The 15,359-nt window shown below is 43.6% G+C and overlaps 1 long non-coding RNA gene across 3 annotated transcripts in view; it reads left to right on the top strand.

Annotated features, from left to right (window-relative positions):
• LOC149122104 (uncharacterized) overlaps positions 1 to 15,359 on the top strand; it is a 54,220-nt gene that overhangs the window by 13,095 nt on the left and 25,766 nt on the right. For 2 of the 3 annotated variants that reach the window (XR_016221757.1, XR_016221758.1), the window contains exons 3-6: positions 5,990 to 6,162; positions 9,640 to 9,683; positions 10,389 to 10,597; positions 11,596 to 11,670. This is a non-coding gene — a long non-coding RNA (uncharacterized LOC149122104). The remainder of the gene's footprint in view (positions 1 to 5,989; positions 6,163 to 9,639; positions 9,684 to 10,388; positions 10,598 to 11,595; positions 11,671 to 15,359) is intronic. The other variant, XR_016221759.1, reaches the window with a different exon arrangement.

Genomic DNA, 15,359 nt, shown 5'->3' with positions numbered 1-15,359 from the left:
ATTTGAGGGTGAACCAACGGCAAAGGAAGACCTTTCTCTCTGTCTCTCTCTCTCTCTCTGTCCACTCTGCCTGTCACAAAATTAAAAAAAAAAAAGATTTATTCATTTGAAAGGGAGGATTACAGAGAGGCAGAGAGATTGAGAACGCTGGTTCATTCCCCAAAGGGCTGCAGTGGCCAGAGCTGTGCCGGTCCAAAGCTGGGATCCAGGGTTTCTTCTGGTCTCCCGTGTGGATGCAGGGCCCCGAGGATTTTAGCCATCTTATACTGCTTTTCCAGGTCATAGCATAGAGCTTGATTGGAAGTGGGACAGCCTGGACTCAAACCAGCACCCGTGGGGGATGCCAGCACTGCAGGCGGCGGCTTTACCAGTTTTGAAACAGCGCGGGCCCCGGGAATGGTTTCTTGAATTACGTGTGTGTGTGTGTGTGTGTGTGTGTGTGTTTGTGTGTGTGTATGAATAATAGAGCAAGGTTTTTAATCCACTGATTGACTCGCTGGATGACCACAATGGCCAGGCCAAAGCTAGGAGCCAAGAACCCAATCCAGATCTCCCACATGGATGGCAGGAGTCCAAGCACTGGGGTTGTCTTCTGCCCTCCCAGGTGCATTAGCAGGGAGCTGAATCAGAAGCCAAAGAGCCAGGATTCAAAACCTTAAGTCCCATATGGGAAGCTGGTGTCCCAAATGCAGCTTAACCCTCTGAACCACACCTCCAGATCCACTCAGATTTATCCAGTATCAGACAGAATCTACTTTGTATTACTGATCATTAATCTCCTTTTCACACAACATTTGCACTAGTAATGTCTCAGCAAATGCTGATAAATTGGTGTTTGGAAAGCAATTTGGAAATAGATCTCAAGAATGCAAGGTGCAAAAGGAAGATTGAGCCAAGGGATCAGAAGATTGTTTCTCAGGTCCATAATTTATATCCTGCAAGAAAGTAGAATTAGCAGACAACAGGTATGCCCATGTGTTACGGAGTAACCCTTCCATGTTGTCTGTTGGCAAGGGTTTTTCATGAGGGGCTTTTCCATGAGCTTTCTGAAGTTCACATGCATGGATTTAAAAAATAAATTGCACCTGCAAGTGGCCCCAAGTGATGACCTGATTGGCAACAACCAGGAGAGTCAAGATATAAGTTTGAATCAAAATGTCATCACCAACAGCCGTACATCAACTCCCAAGAGAATCATGTTAAGAAAAAGACTCAATTTAAGCTCAAGTCCTAGTCCAAAACTGATTAACGAAAAGGTGAATTGCTCAGGAATGAAACCAGAAGCATGCAATATATTTCAATATGTGAAAAAAATTGCACCAAAGTAAATATGTAAATGTCATTTTCCACAAACTTCAGCAAATACTCTTGTACTTTTAATTGTTTTAATCTTTGTTGGAACATAAGCTCTCTGAGAAGGCAGAACATTTTGTTTTGTTCAACAGGGTGTTAGAAGTGCCTAGCACATAGTGTGTGCTCATAAACATCTGTCAGCTTTATTGAAACACAGAATTAGCCCCAAGCCTCGCGTTAAACACAGTTAGTTAGATGGTTCTATATTGAAAAACAGTGCAGTCCTAGGTGCAGAAAGAAATTTGTTCCAATTTTCTAATCTCGTGTAACAAGTCATCCCAGACGTTGTGGTTTAAATGGTACTTATTAATTTCCCAGTATTTGGGGGATGGCTGGGTGGTTCTTACTTGGAGTTCTTGTGTGTATAGTCTGGTGGTGGCTGGGCTGATGGTTCCTTCATCATGAGGCTGTTGAAAGCTGGCAGAAAGTAACCATTTCTTCCTCCAGGTGGTGTCTCCACTTGGCTCACTTCTGCTTCCTCACAACATGGGCAGTAGGAGTGATTTCTTACACCATAGCTGGATCCCCATAGAGCCAGTGTTAGGAGAGGCCCAGGTGGCAGCTGTCTTGCTGCCTTAGAAGCCTTAAGATCATTTATGCATGTTCCAGGAAGGAAAGGATTCATCTACTCACAGGATGTTAAACTCATGATGTTATTGACAAAGTGACCTTCTGAACAGAATGCCATGGAAAATATGGAGCAAATAGTGTTGAACGGTAATTAAGAGTGAAACGGTGTGTCTGGTTAGGTTGCCTTAGGCAAGCCCTGACTTCACCATACACCAGTTCTCTTTGACACATCTTGGCCATTTCAGGTTCAGTTTCTCACCCATAATAATGAATAAGCCCATTCAAATTGCATCGTTAGATTATTCTGCCATTAGGCATGTTTTGGTGGAACATTTTGAGACTCTTTGTAAAAGGAACATGGAAGCTAACATAATCAAACTAATTTGGAATATTGTTTTTCTTGTCACTTTGACGACTAAATAACTCTAAAAGTGGAATGAACCAGTGATTGGTTGGTCTTAAGTTTTAGGAATGTAGGGAGATGATCCTTCTTGTCTTTGGCCTTGGGTGCATGCATTATGGTGCAAAAATGCTGCAAAATCATCCCATCCCTGACTTTCTTGAAGTTTACTATTAGATAAATTTATTACAGATCAGTCCTTACTGATATTTAGATCTCTGTTCTTTAATGCTAGAAGTGTACTCCTCAGTGAGCCTGAAGAAAATTCTACTTCTTTGCAATGAATTCTGCTACCACTCCAGATTCATCCTGTTAGCCATCTGATGCAACGTTGAATGAGTTTTCTGAATCAATGCTGGTTTCTTGGAAGCCAAACCATGTAAAGGCTTTCAAAGTTAGAACCTGTACCTATTGTTCTTATGAAGCCAGGCAGGGTCCGTTGATTGGCTTCTGGATAAGTGAAAGTGAAGAATTTGGAGATTGCTTTTGGGACCATTTCCTAATCTTATGCTGAAGCATCAGTTCTGTTTGTCCTAAGGTTATTTCAGGTAGTTAATAGATCTGCCTTCTCTTCATTTCACTTGATCTTAGACAGCAAGGCATTCTGATTGTTGAGCGTTACTGTGTTTTTATCTTTTTTCTTGTTATCTCTACATTCTTCTGTAATGATGGAGTGTCAGAAGAGGCTCACCGAAATAAAAATCAAAGGACTGTTTTCATTTTCTAGTACTACCTTGTAGATCGTCTGTTCACATAACCATCAGTATTCCACCTTCTTCTTGGCATATTATGAGGGAACCATGAAAGGTTTTAAAAACTCATAAGAGCATTCAAGTGCAAGTCATTCTTAACAATGGAAAGGAGATAGATGTTGTTGTTTTCCAGTTCTGAAGAAGGTAGACTTCCAAAATGTTTAAGGTGTGCTGGGAATATTATAGGAGATGAAGAATGACTTTTCTGCACCTGGTCGTGAATGTTTTTCAGACCAAGGATGTGATTTCTGTTCCTCCTGCCTCGTTCTTTTAAATGCTGTAGTCGTTTTCAGTCTTTCTCAGTGAATGTTCTTACTCCCATCTCCCCATACGTTCCACCCAGTATCCGTGTTGACCCACATTTTTTTGCCTTTAAAGAGAGTTACCATCAAGGAGGATGAGCAGACCAGAGTCATTGTTGTGGCCAGATTCATGAGGAGTGGTAGGAATCTAAATGATAATTGTGTACACACAGGTCACCATGGGTGCCTTGTGAATAGTATTTCCAATGTGGAATGAAGAGCATTACAGTCTTTTGATAGAACACAACACAACCAGAGTACTCAGATACAGTTGTCTGTAGAGATTCACATGTGGGAACTTACCACAAGAAGTGGTAGAAAAATGTGACTGCAAGGTCTTAGTGTAGGCTTTGAAAGTAACGTTCACAGTCATTTCAGTGTTGCTGATGGGAAAATTACTCATGAGGATACGCAGCATTTAGAATGAGTATTTTATAAAACCTAGTAACTCAAATTTCGAGACAATTTGTGATGCAGGAGTCATTCCAAGTATTATATTGTCGTTGTCCATTCATGGAGACGTGCATGGAATCAGGAGCCTGAAAAGAGTGATGGTCTCTTTAAGATCCTTCAGTGGGGCAACCAAACTTTGCTTTCATTATGGAAACAGTTGTAAAGGACAGTTTCTTACTTCCCAAATTTCGTGTCATGGGGCTTCTTATTCATGTCAGTCATGAACTCTGGGAAGTGACAACAATCCCAGTTGTGAGTAAAAGGCCCATGGAAGTGACACAGATTTGGGAAAGCCGAGAATTTGTTTGGAAGTTGAGATAAAGAATGGACTCTGGGTATATCAGATGTTTCATACTTTGTTTTTAAAAACAGAATAGTTAACGTGTTTGTAGGAATAGATAGCATGTGAGGATTCAAACTTGACAACACACGTTAGATGTTTTTGTAAAAGCTGCTTTGGTTTTCAGTCGTTTACTCTATTTCACTGCCTTTCCACTCTTGTAAATTAACTATTCAACTGCTACACAGTCTTTATAACTTTATGTTTTACATAATTATAGTCTGTGCTGCTTCATAGTAAGACTGTACTCCACCCAAATTAGAAGCAGTCGAAGAAATTAATTCAATAGCAGTCAAATTCACGTAAGTGAATGCTGGAGGCTCAAGGATGTGTAAGTACTGATTTGGCAACATCTAATGCTGGAGGCTCAAGGATGTGTAAGTACTGATTTTGTGCTGCTGGCACAAAACTTCTCTTTATTTGTATTATTAGAAGGATATAGTATAAGTCTTTGTTAATGAAATCCTCAGAAAGGAGGTGATTAAATAGAACTAAGTACTTCCTCAACATACATACCACTTACTTGCTGATCGGTATCGGGAAATACTGAAACTGGCTTCTCATGAAACTTTTGGTCCCGCGGAACAAGGTCTTGTAGGTCCATCTTATTAAAGATTTGTTTAGTTGAAAGGCAGAGTTGACAGGGAGATCTTCCATCTGCTATTTCACTCCCCAAATGTCCACAATGGAAAGCGTTAGGCCAGGCCAAAGGCAGAAGCCTGGAACTGCATCCGGGTCTCCCAAAGTGGTGCATGGACCCAAACACTTAGGCCTCATCAACTGCTTTCACTGGCAGATTAGCAGGGAGATGGAATGAAGTGGAGCATTGGGACTCGAACCTGTGCTCACATGGGATGCTGGCATTGTGGGCTGCGGCTTAACTGACCGTGCCATAGTGCCAGGTCATATCAGGCCCATTTCTAAAACATTGGAGATCTTTTGGGAAGATCACTTCGGTCAGACCTGCTCGGTAAAGCAATCCCAACAGAGTTCCTTTCCTCTGCTGCTTCACTGCTCGACTGCCTGCAACTGCTGGGGCTGGGCCAGGCCAAAGCTAGGAGCCGGGAACTCAGTCCAAGCCTCCCACGTTGGAGGAAGGGAACCAGATGATTGAGTCAACATCTACTGCCTCCATGTGTGTGCATTAGCAGGAAATTGAATCGAAACTGGTGCTTGGTCATGTATGGAATTTGGATTTCAAACCAGGATTTGGTTCCCAACTGCATCACGTACTCAAATCTGTCATTAAAAATGTTGTAATCTGTGTATGCCTTCATTCTCCTTCTGTTTTCTCCGTTGCAGCCTTACACTTCTAGTCATCTACGAGACCCTCATCCACCCAGTTTCCACCATTGCACCACCATCCCTCCTACTTCAACCTACTTGAGGGCCTACATACTTGCCTCCCACTCTGTCCTCTCTGTATATCCTCCCATTCCTTCTGGCCCACCACGTTGGACTCACTTTCCTCGTAACCTCGAACCCTTGGGGAGAGCCTCAGGTGGCCACTGGGCTCACAGTCCAAGAATGTCCAGAAGATTCTACTTGTTCTTCCTTCCTCATTGTACCCCCCACCCCATCCCAGCTTAGGTGGCAACTAAGGCAGGGATGCCTGTGCCTACCCATCTGCCAAGACTCCCTGTAGCACCTGCTCCTCAGCTGTCTACCTGGCCAGCCTGCACCCTTCCTTGGAGCTCTAGAGCCCCTCAGACCAGGATGGTTTCAGGCCCTTGCTGGGTGGGAGCTCATCCACCTACCCCTCTGGATGGGCAGTGGTTGTAGGTTTTGAGGCCACAGTGCATTTGGTATTATGTACTAGGAGCATAAGGACTACTAGCTGCATGGAGCTGAGGTCAACAGTGGGCTCCCAGCCATGTCCACCTTCTCAGTGGCCCCATAGCCGTGTATGGTGGCATCTCCAGCAATACACCGCCCCTCCCATCAGTGAGCAGACAGCCTCACGGGCTCCTGAGGGACCACGGCCACCAGCAGGTATGGTCTCTTATGTTTATTTATCTCTCTCTCTCTCTCTCTCTCTCTCTCTCTGTGTGTGTGTGTGTGTGTGTGTGATTTTTTTAAAAATAAGCATTAGTTGATGCTAAAACAGAGGAGGGAATGGTTGTTTTTCTGTCTTAAAAACTGTTCAAAAGAGAAAGAAGAAAACAGGCATGTACCAGTTCAAACAAGAACAGATCCCATAGATGGATCAATCCCTGTATTCCTGCAACTCCTGGAACATGACCAGGCTGAATCTGAGAACCAAGGCTTTGAAGCACAGTTCAGGTCTCCCAAGTGGGCAGATGTGAGATAACTACTGGAGTCAGCATCAGCTGTCTCACTGGAACCATGTTTGTAGGAAGCTGGAATCCCAGGATGAAACCCAGAATTAAACCCAGGCACTGTCTTATTGGACCTACATAGGCCTCTTCCTAGCCTCTTAACTGTTTGGCTAACCGCTGCAAGGATGGTTCCCCTCTTCTTTGTCCCCTTCGTGCATGCCTGTAAGGAATGAGTTCCTTACATTTTCATCCTGTAGTTACTAATTCAGTAATGTGCCAAGTACTTTACTGCTGTATTCTATCATTCTAATAATTGTCAAGATTTCTTCCATAAAAAAGGTTAAAAAGTGGAAGAAAGGAATCAGTTAAGGTTTTAAAATTTAATAAAAGAACAAAAGTGTGACTGCACTGAACATTGGCCAAATATATGATTCCAAGGTGAATGTGGATGCCTTTCTTGTCCTAATGAAACTGAAACAGTTGGGGCTGTCCTTTTGTTTGTACAACTTAGATTTGAGAGGCTGATGCCTGTGTCCTCAAAGTATGACATTTCAGTTGTCAAATGTAGCTACGCAAAGATTTCAGAAAATGATAACCTCGGGGAGTAGTAAATATGTGTGTCCCTGACAGCGGTTTCGTTTAGTTGTGTTTTGATGAGTGGAAACCATACATGAAAGTTCATTGCAGGAAATAACTTATGATATCCTTGCTTTTAGTAACATACATATAAAGTAATGGAGATTTGATTTATGGTAACGATTCTACAATCATATATGTGGGCCTGACCTCTTTGATTTAAGCAGCTACTGCATAGAGATGCAAGCACCTTCATTGAAGCATTGAAGTTAAAAGTCATGTTAGTATTCTTGTCTGCCACTTCTTAAATATATTCCTTTCTCTGTTGTGCCTGTGTAGTTATTGCACAGAGTGGGAGAAAATGATTTAGAAAGTGTTTCTTTTAGTTTCTGAAAGACAGTGTGTATAATTGTTGTCATTTCTTTGAATATTTGGCATAATTCACCTCTAAAACCATCAGGGAGTAGAGAGCTATCTTTCAGAAGATTTTGCCAAACTAAAAATTCTATTGCTTTGATATTTATAAGAATCATTAATTCATTTCATCTTGTTTAAGCTTATAGTTTATAGCTTTCAGGGAAATGTATTATTTCAGATAAAGTGTTAAGTACATAAAGCTCAGCAGAATTTTAGCTCACTGTCTTTCTTAAAAATATTTATTTATTTATTAGAAAGTCAGAGTTACAGAGAGATCTTCCATCTGCTGCTTTACTCACCAGATGGCCACAACGGCCAGGGCTGGACCAGGCTTGAGCCAGGAGCTTCCTCTGGGTCTCCCACGTGGGTGCAGAGGTGCAAGCACTTGGGCCATCTTCCACTGCTTTCCCAGGCCATAGCAGAGAGCTGGATCAGAAGAGGAGCAGCTGGGACCCAAACCATCACCTATATGGGATGCCAGTGTTGCAGGCAGCTTTACCTGCTACACCACAGCACTGGCCCCACTTATTATCCTTCTAATGTATATGTGGTGTGTGGCACCTCCATAATTTGTCTTCTCTTTTTCTTTATCATTGCAATAAAGATATATCAGTTTTGCTGACGCAGTTTTTGTGTTCACTAGTTTTTTGTTTTGTTTTCAATTTTAATCTGTTTCACTCTTTGACATATTAGTTGCTCCCTTATGCTTGGCTTAGTTTATTTTGCTGTTCTTTGTTATTTTTTTAAACTAAAAATTATTGTTGAATAGATATCTTTCTTCTCTTCTAATAAATGCCTTTATTGCTATGAATTTTACTCCAAATACTGCTTAAGTTGCATCTGTATAACTCTGATACATCTGCATTTTAAATTTTTTAAAGTTATATCCTTTTCTAATTTATCTTGAGACTTCCTCTTTGACTTAGGGATTTAGAAGTGTATCGTGGGGCCAGCACTGTGGCCTAGCATGTAAGGCTGCCACCTGCAATGCCAGCATCCTATATGGGCACCGCTTTGAGTCCCGATTGCTCCTTTTCGTATCCAGCTTTCTGGATGGGCTATGTCCTTGGGCCCCTGCACCGCATGGGAGACCTGGCTCCTGGCTTCAGATTGGCTCAGCTCTGGCTGTTGCTGCCAATAGGGGAGTGAACCAGTAGATGGAAGACCTCTCTCTCTCTCTCTCTCTCTCTCTCTCTCTCTCTCTCTCTGCCTCTCCTTCTCTCTCTATGTAGCTCTGCCTTTCAAATAAAATAAATAAATCTTTAAAAAAAGGAAGTGTGTTATTTTACACCAAGATTGGAAGTTTTCCAGCTATCTTTGTAGTATTAATTTCTAACTTAATTCAATTTACATCTAATAACATTCTTTATAGCATTTAGTTTCTTTTAAAAAAATTTGAAAGTCTGTTTTATGATGAAGAAATGGACTACATTGGTGAATTTCCTTATGGACTTAAAAAATGGGTCTTCTGTTATTTTTGGGTGCAGTATTCTAAAAACATCAGTTATACCCATTTGATTGAAAGTTTGATGCAATTCTTCAATATCCTTGACTGATTGTCTTCTAGTCCTATCTGTTACTAACTGATGCATCAACAGTTACAAATAAAATTGTAAATATTTCTATTTCTCTTTCGATTTTCGTCAACTTTGCATAGTGAAGTTATGTTGCTATGTAATATGCATGTAGAATCATTTTATTGTTTTTTTTTTAATTGCACCTTTGGGCAACATGCCATGACCCTTCTAACTCCTTCTAATTTTCTCTGCTCCAAATTGTACTTTCTCTAGTATTAATACAGTCGTTCAAATTTTTTGGATTAATGTTGCACAGGATGTATTTATTTACCCCTTTACTACTTTATCTATTTCGATGTTTTTGAAGTAAGTTTGTCATAGACAGCATTAGGAGGGGTCATTTAAAATAAAATCCTTTCTGAAAATTTCTCTCCTTCACTTGCTGTGTTTAGGCTAGCTGCATTCAACATACTCATTGATAGTTTTGGATTTAGCCCAATTTCATCATCTGTTTTTTGACATTGAACTCCTTTATTTCAGTTTCTCCTTTCTTGCTGTCAGGTGACTTGCATGGTTTTTCATTCCATTTTAATTTATCAGTTGTGATGTATACATTATCTGTTTCTATAGATTGTTAGTGATTGCCCTCAGAAGTATAACACACACTTTCTTTTTCATAGGCTCGTAACAGTTTTGCCGTATCAGGGAGAAATTTTACCATCAGGTAGGTCCTTTCTTTTCTCTTCTGTGTCATAGTTTTCTTACATATTCCACATATACCAACAATCCACATTAAAAATTCATCAGGTGAATGCTATAATTTTTGGTTCAATCATTGAATCAATTTTGTTTTAAAAGATTTATTTATTTTACTTGAAAGTCACAGTTATACAGAGAGAGAGAAGGAGAGATCAGAGAGAGAGAGAGAGAGAGAGAGGTTTTCCATCCTTCCATCCCCTGGTTCACTCCCCGAGGGCTGCAATGGCCAGAGCTGCCCCAATCTGAAGCCAGGAGCCAGGAGCTTCTTCCAGGTCCCCCATGTGGGTGCCGGGGCCCAAGGACTTGAGCCATCTTCTACAGCTTTCCCAGGTCATAGTAGAAAGCTGGTCGGAAGTGGAACAACCGGGTCTCAAACCAGTGCCCATATGGGATGCTGGCACTGTAGGAGGCAGCTTTATCTGCTATGCCACAGCGCCGGCCCCCATTGAATCCATTTTAAAAACCTATTGGGGCCAGCACTGTGCTGCAGTGGGTTAAGTCTCAGAGAACGTGGCGGTGAGACGGTGTCACTAGTCAGGGTTAGGGGCCTTGGAACTCTTTCCTCTCCTGCAGTGGAAGGCTGTGTCTTTAACTGTCAGTGTGATGACATCCGCCTTCCCAGAATGCACCTGTCACATCCGGGTCCAGGATGCGTGCTCGCACCCCACAGGTTCCTGGAGCCAATCGGAGGGCGCACCAGCTGGAAGGAGCTGCACCTCCAGCGCGGATGAAGGCTGCTGTTTTCTCTCTTGCTCCGTGGAGCGCTGCACGCCCAGAGCCAGGGACCGCTTGTGCGTGCTATTCCCGGTGCAGAGCCGTCCACCTTGGTGCTTTCCTGCTCTCTATCTCTGACGCGTGCACGGACCACCCCAACCATAGGTACCATTTTCGTTTTTTTCTCTTTCTCTTGTCCACGGGCAGTTCCTTGGCCCGCTCTTGTTGAGCATTTCTCTGTGTGGGGCAGCCCATCCTGGGCCTGAATGTGTGCGTGTGTTTCCTGGGTGCTACATAACCTCCTTCCTATTTGCACGTGGGGCCGGTCTGCATTTTGTGTTTCTGTCTTGGAAGGAGACAAGAGCCTGCACCAAATTTAATATATTCTGGGTTCTGGTTCGAGTCTCGGCTGCTCCACTTCCTATCCAGCTCCCTGCTAGTGCCCCTGGGAAAGCAGCGGAGGATGGCCCCAGTACCTGGGCCGCTACACCCACATGGGAGACAGGGGTAGAGACAGGCTCCTGGCTTCGCCCTTGGCCCTGGCCTAGACATTCTGGCCATCTGGGGAGTGAACCAGCAGGTGGAAGACCTTTCTCTCTGTCTCTCCCTCTCTAACCATGACTTTCAAATAAGTAAATAAATAAATCTTCAAAATCATTAATGTGTTCATGGCCCACATAGTAGAACTCTGAGAAGTAAGCTCATGAAGAGTGAGGAGACTTTTCCCATCCCGCTCCTCTCCAGAGCCCCTAATGGCGGTTGGGATTCTCTGCCCCTGCTGCTTTGTCTAAAATTTTGGTCCGGAGTGATTTACCCTGTGAGCTCCTTTCTCCAACCAGGCTAGGAAAAGTTTTTGTTTTTGTTTTGAGTTTGTGCAGTGTTTTTTCACTTGTTATGCATATGAACTACAAGCTCCTTAGTGTGCTGGACTAGATGCCAGCGAGGTTATTTTATGTTCATGCCTGGTAACATCTTATTGAAAGTTGGACATTGTATTAAAAACTTATGAAGGCTCAGAATGATAATCTCATTGCCCAGAGATAATTCACTCTATCATAGACCAGGCAAATAGCATGAGGGTCATAACTCAATCTTTTGGGGTGGCCCTGGCTCGAGTCTGCATTTCCTTCCTTAGAAGAGTCTGGCTTCATCTCCACCCCTAGGCTGTGGACCTCCAGGGATCCAAGTGAAAATCAGTGACGTTTACCAACGCCTCCTGATGGCTGATTCTCAGAACCGTAAGTTGGCCTCTTACTAAAATGACCAAAACCTGCACTCCTCTTTCCCATTCTTTCTTCCCCTCTACTTCTTAGTCTGTTAACCTAATGTTGTAGTAGGAAAACTGGCATCTGGTCTGCTTGTCTTTTACTGTGACCTGCTGTTCTCCGGGATTTTGGTCCCTCAAGGTCTAGATGCTGGAAACTGGCAGTTAGCCTAGTGGCTCAGATGCCCACGTCACGGTATCTAGTTTTGATTGCTGGCTCTGGCTCCTGGCTTCAGCTTCCTTTCAAGGCAGACCCAGGGAGGCAGTGATAATGGCTCAAATAATTGTTTTTTTTTTTTTTTCCACTCACAAGGGAGACTTGGATGGAGATACTGGTTCCCAGCTTCATCCTTGGCTGCTGTGGACATTTGGTGAATAAACCAATGGATGGGAGTTCTCCCAGCTCCCTGAAATAAATAAACATCGCCATTGAAAAGATCTGGATGTTTTCATTGGCCCAAACTCCAGCTTTTGTTCCCCTGGTTTGATATGTGGAAAGCTCTGCCTGGGTAATGATCTTCCCTTGGCTTCTGGTCCATTCTCTGGCTGGCTTCTCAGCTCCTTGCTTCAGACCAAAGTGGCTACTGCCAGTGGGAAGCACCTCACACCATTCTCCATGGGACTGTGGCCCTCAACTCCTGGATCTTTCAGTAGCTCCCAAATAACCTGCAACCAGATGCTTTTGTTTTATGCAGTTTTTCTGGTTGTTGTTCTTGGAAATGTTGGTCTTAGTAGAAAGGGAAGACCTGGGGCAACTTACTTACGAGAAGTAAAGTTGCAGACAGTGCTCCTAGCAACTGTGAGATAAACAGAAGTGGTATAAAGAGCCCAGAGGGCAGTGTTGGCCATCCAAGTAATGAGATGACCCCTGGCTATAATTGAGGTTGTGTTTCTCTGTCCATCAGAATTGTTGGCATTCTCTTGTGTGTGGAGATGACACTACTGCCTCCTTTACCCAGAGTCATCCCTGGGAGAGAAAAGGGGGCAGCTTTCTAACAGATCATGGTCAGGTGGCCTCTTGGGCATGGGCTAGTGAGGAATTCTTGGGAAAGGGCCAAGGCAGGGCTTAACCTGTGGCCCAGGGTAGCTCCATTGTCAGTGCTGGAACCTGCTGCTAACAACTCACAAGAGCCTATGGTGTGTATATGTGTGGTCACTTTAGTACATTGTACGGGCCACGTACTCCATGGAGATCCACAGGCACTATAAACCAGGGCTTTGTTTTACGCAGATGCTGGTTGTAAAACTTGAATCAGGGAACGGCCACCCAGGAGGGATGTGTGGCAGTGGGGGTGGGGCCAGATTCAAGCCCTTTGGGTCAGTAGATACTGGGGGCTGACTCAATAATGATTGGCTCTGTGTTCGTGTGTGTGTGTGTGTGTGTGTGTGTGTGTTATCATTTAGTTCTCACTACACCATGAAATCAGATAGTAGAGACTAGGAGAATTTCTGTTCCCTGCTTCAGTCCACATTGCAACTCGGGTCGCTGTGACCCCCTTCATCTTCATCCTTAACCACAGAACCTGCAACAGTGCAGGGTGGGAGGACTGAGCCCAGGCTAGTTTCCGGTCGCTGAGGGCAGACAGTGCAGTGTGGCAGAGTCCAGGGACCCGTGTGGCCCTGAGCACACACTCGGCCCATATAAGAAGTGCAAACAGGATTCTGAGCCCAAGCAGCATGGAGAGAACAGGGAGAGATTTGAGAAAAATTGTCCTTGGTTGCTCATTGTTCTTGTACCTTGTTGTCATGCCCCTGTCCTGAACAAACCCCACCACCTGTTTTCTCTGTTTCTATACCCAGACAGTGCAGCACAGGTAATGAAAACTCGCACAACAGAGCAGATTGCGCATTCTAAATTCCTGATCACCAATCTCCAAGACAGCAGGGGTCCTACCAGAACTTGTGGGCTGACTTTTCCTTTACTATCCCTAGAAAGTTTTCACACTTTTAACGTGCGGAAGCATGCCTCTTCTCCCTCACTCAGTAATTCTAAAGTCGAACTTTCCTGTTTATTTTGCAGTATCTGTAAGTTCACGTAATGGGGTGAGACACAGTACAGACTGTATCCAGTCTCCTGCAGAACCAGCCTCTTGCAGAGTTACAGTACAGTTCCAAAGCCAGGAGACCACAATGGGCACAGCCAAGGGAGAGAATGTTTTGGACCTCACAAGACTTCACGTCACCCTCATAGAGCCACACCCATTTCCTCTGACAGGCTCCAGTCTGTCCCACAGCTCCATGACTGAGTCACATCCTGAATGTCATTTGTGTGCAGTCACACAGAGTAGGTACCCTGGGGACTGGGTTTTATCAGTCAGCATGGTTCTCTGGAGATTCCTATAGGCCACTGTGCGTACCCATAGTTCCTGTAGGTCACCGTGTGTACCCATAGTTCCTATAGGTCACTGTGTATTCATAGTTCCTGTAGGTCAGTGTGTGTATCCATAGTTCCTATAGGTCACTGTGCATATCCATAGTTCATATAGGTCACCATGCGTACCCATAGTTCCTGTAGGTCACTGTGCATATCCATAGTTCCTATAGGTCACTGTGCATACCCATAGTTCCTGTAGGTCCCTGTGTGTACCCATAGTTCCTATAGGTTCCTGTGTGTATCCATAGTTCCTATAGGTCACTGTGCATACCCATAGTTCCTATAGGTCACTGTGTGTACCCATAGTTCCATCCTTTGTATTAACATCCGTGGGATGGATGGTCTGGTATTGCCCACTAAGGTCCATCAGGGTTGATTCCAGTTCTTGCCTATTAAAAATTAAGCTGCTGTAGACATGAAGTATTTTATATGAATGTAGGAATTAATTTTTCAAGGATAAAAACCTCTGGCATTTTAATTTAATTTATTATTAATTTAATGTTGAGAGACTACCAAGCTGCTTGCCCATGTAGCTGTACCATTTTGTAGTCTCATTAGCAAGGTAGGGTTGATCCAGTTTCTGCACATCCTTGCTAGCATTGCATATTTTAAGTGATTTTTATTTGAGCCAATTTGATAGGTATATACTGATGTCCCAGGGTGGTTTGTACTTGCATTTCCCTCATGGGTAATGACATTGAACATCTTTTCATGGGCATATATGCTGACTGCATACTTCTTAGGTGGAATGTGTGTTTTCTAACTGGATTGCTATTTTACTGTTCGGTTGTGAGAGTCTTTTACATTTTCTAGATACTAGTCCTTTGTCTTCTGTGTTGTTTGTAAATACATGTCTTAAAGTATTTACCTCATTCTTTTTTTAATTCTTAAAAAAAAATTTATTTGACAGGTAGAGTTATAGACAGTGAGAGAGGGAGACAGAGAGAAAGGTCTTCCTTCCGTTGGTTCACCCCCCAAATGGCCGCCACAGCCGGCGCTGCGCCGATCCGAAGCCAGGAGCCAGGTGCTTCTTCCCGGCCTCCCATACAGGTGCAGGGGCCCAAACACTTGGGCCATCCTCCACTTCCCTCCCGGGCCACAGCAGTGAGCTGGACTGGAAGAGGAGCAACTGGGACTAGAACCCGGCGCCCATATGGGATGCCAGCACTGCAGCCAGAGAATTAACCAAGTGAGCCACAGCGCCGGCCCCTACCTCATTCTTTACTGCTTTATAGTTTTCTGGACATTTTGTCATTTTATATTTAAGTTTGTGATTCATTTTGAGCTCC

Source organism: Oryctolagus cuniculus, chromosome 15 (assembly GCF_051225735.1).
Source record: "Oryctolagus cuniculus isolate XC-2025 breed Fujian yellow rabbit chromosome 15, ASM5122573v1, whole genome shotgun sequence".
Lineage (NCBI taxonomy): Eukaryota > Metazoa > Chordata > Mammalia > Lagomorpha > Leporidae > Oryctolagus > Oryctolagus cuniculus.
This window is presented reverse-complemented; position numbering and strand designations above follow the sequence as displayed.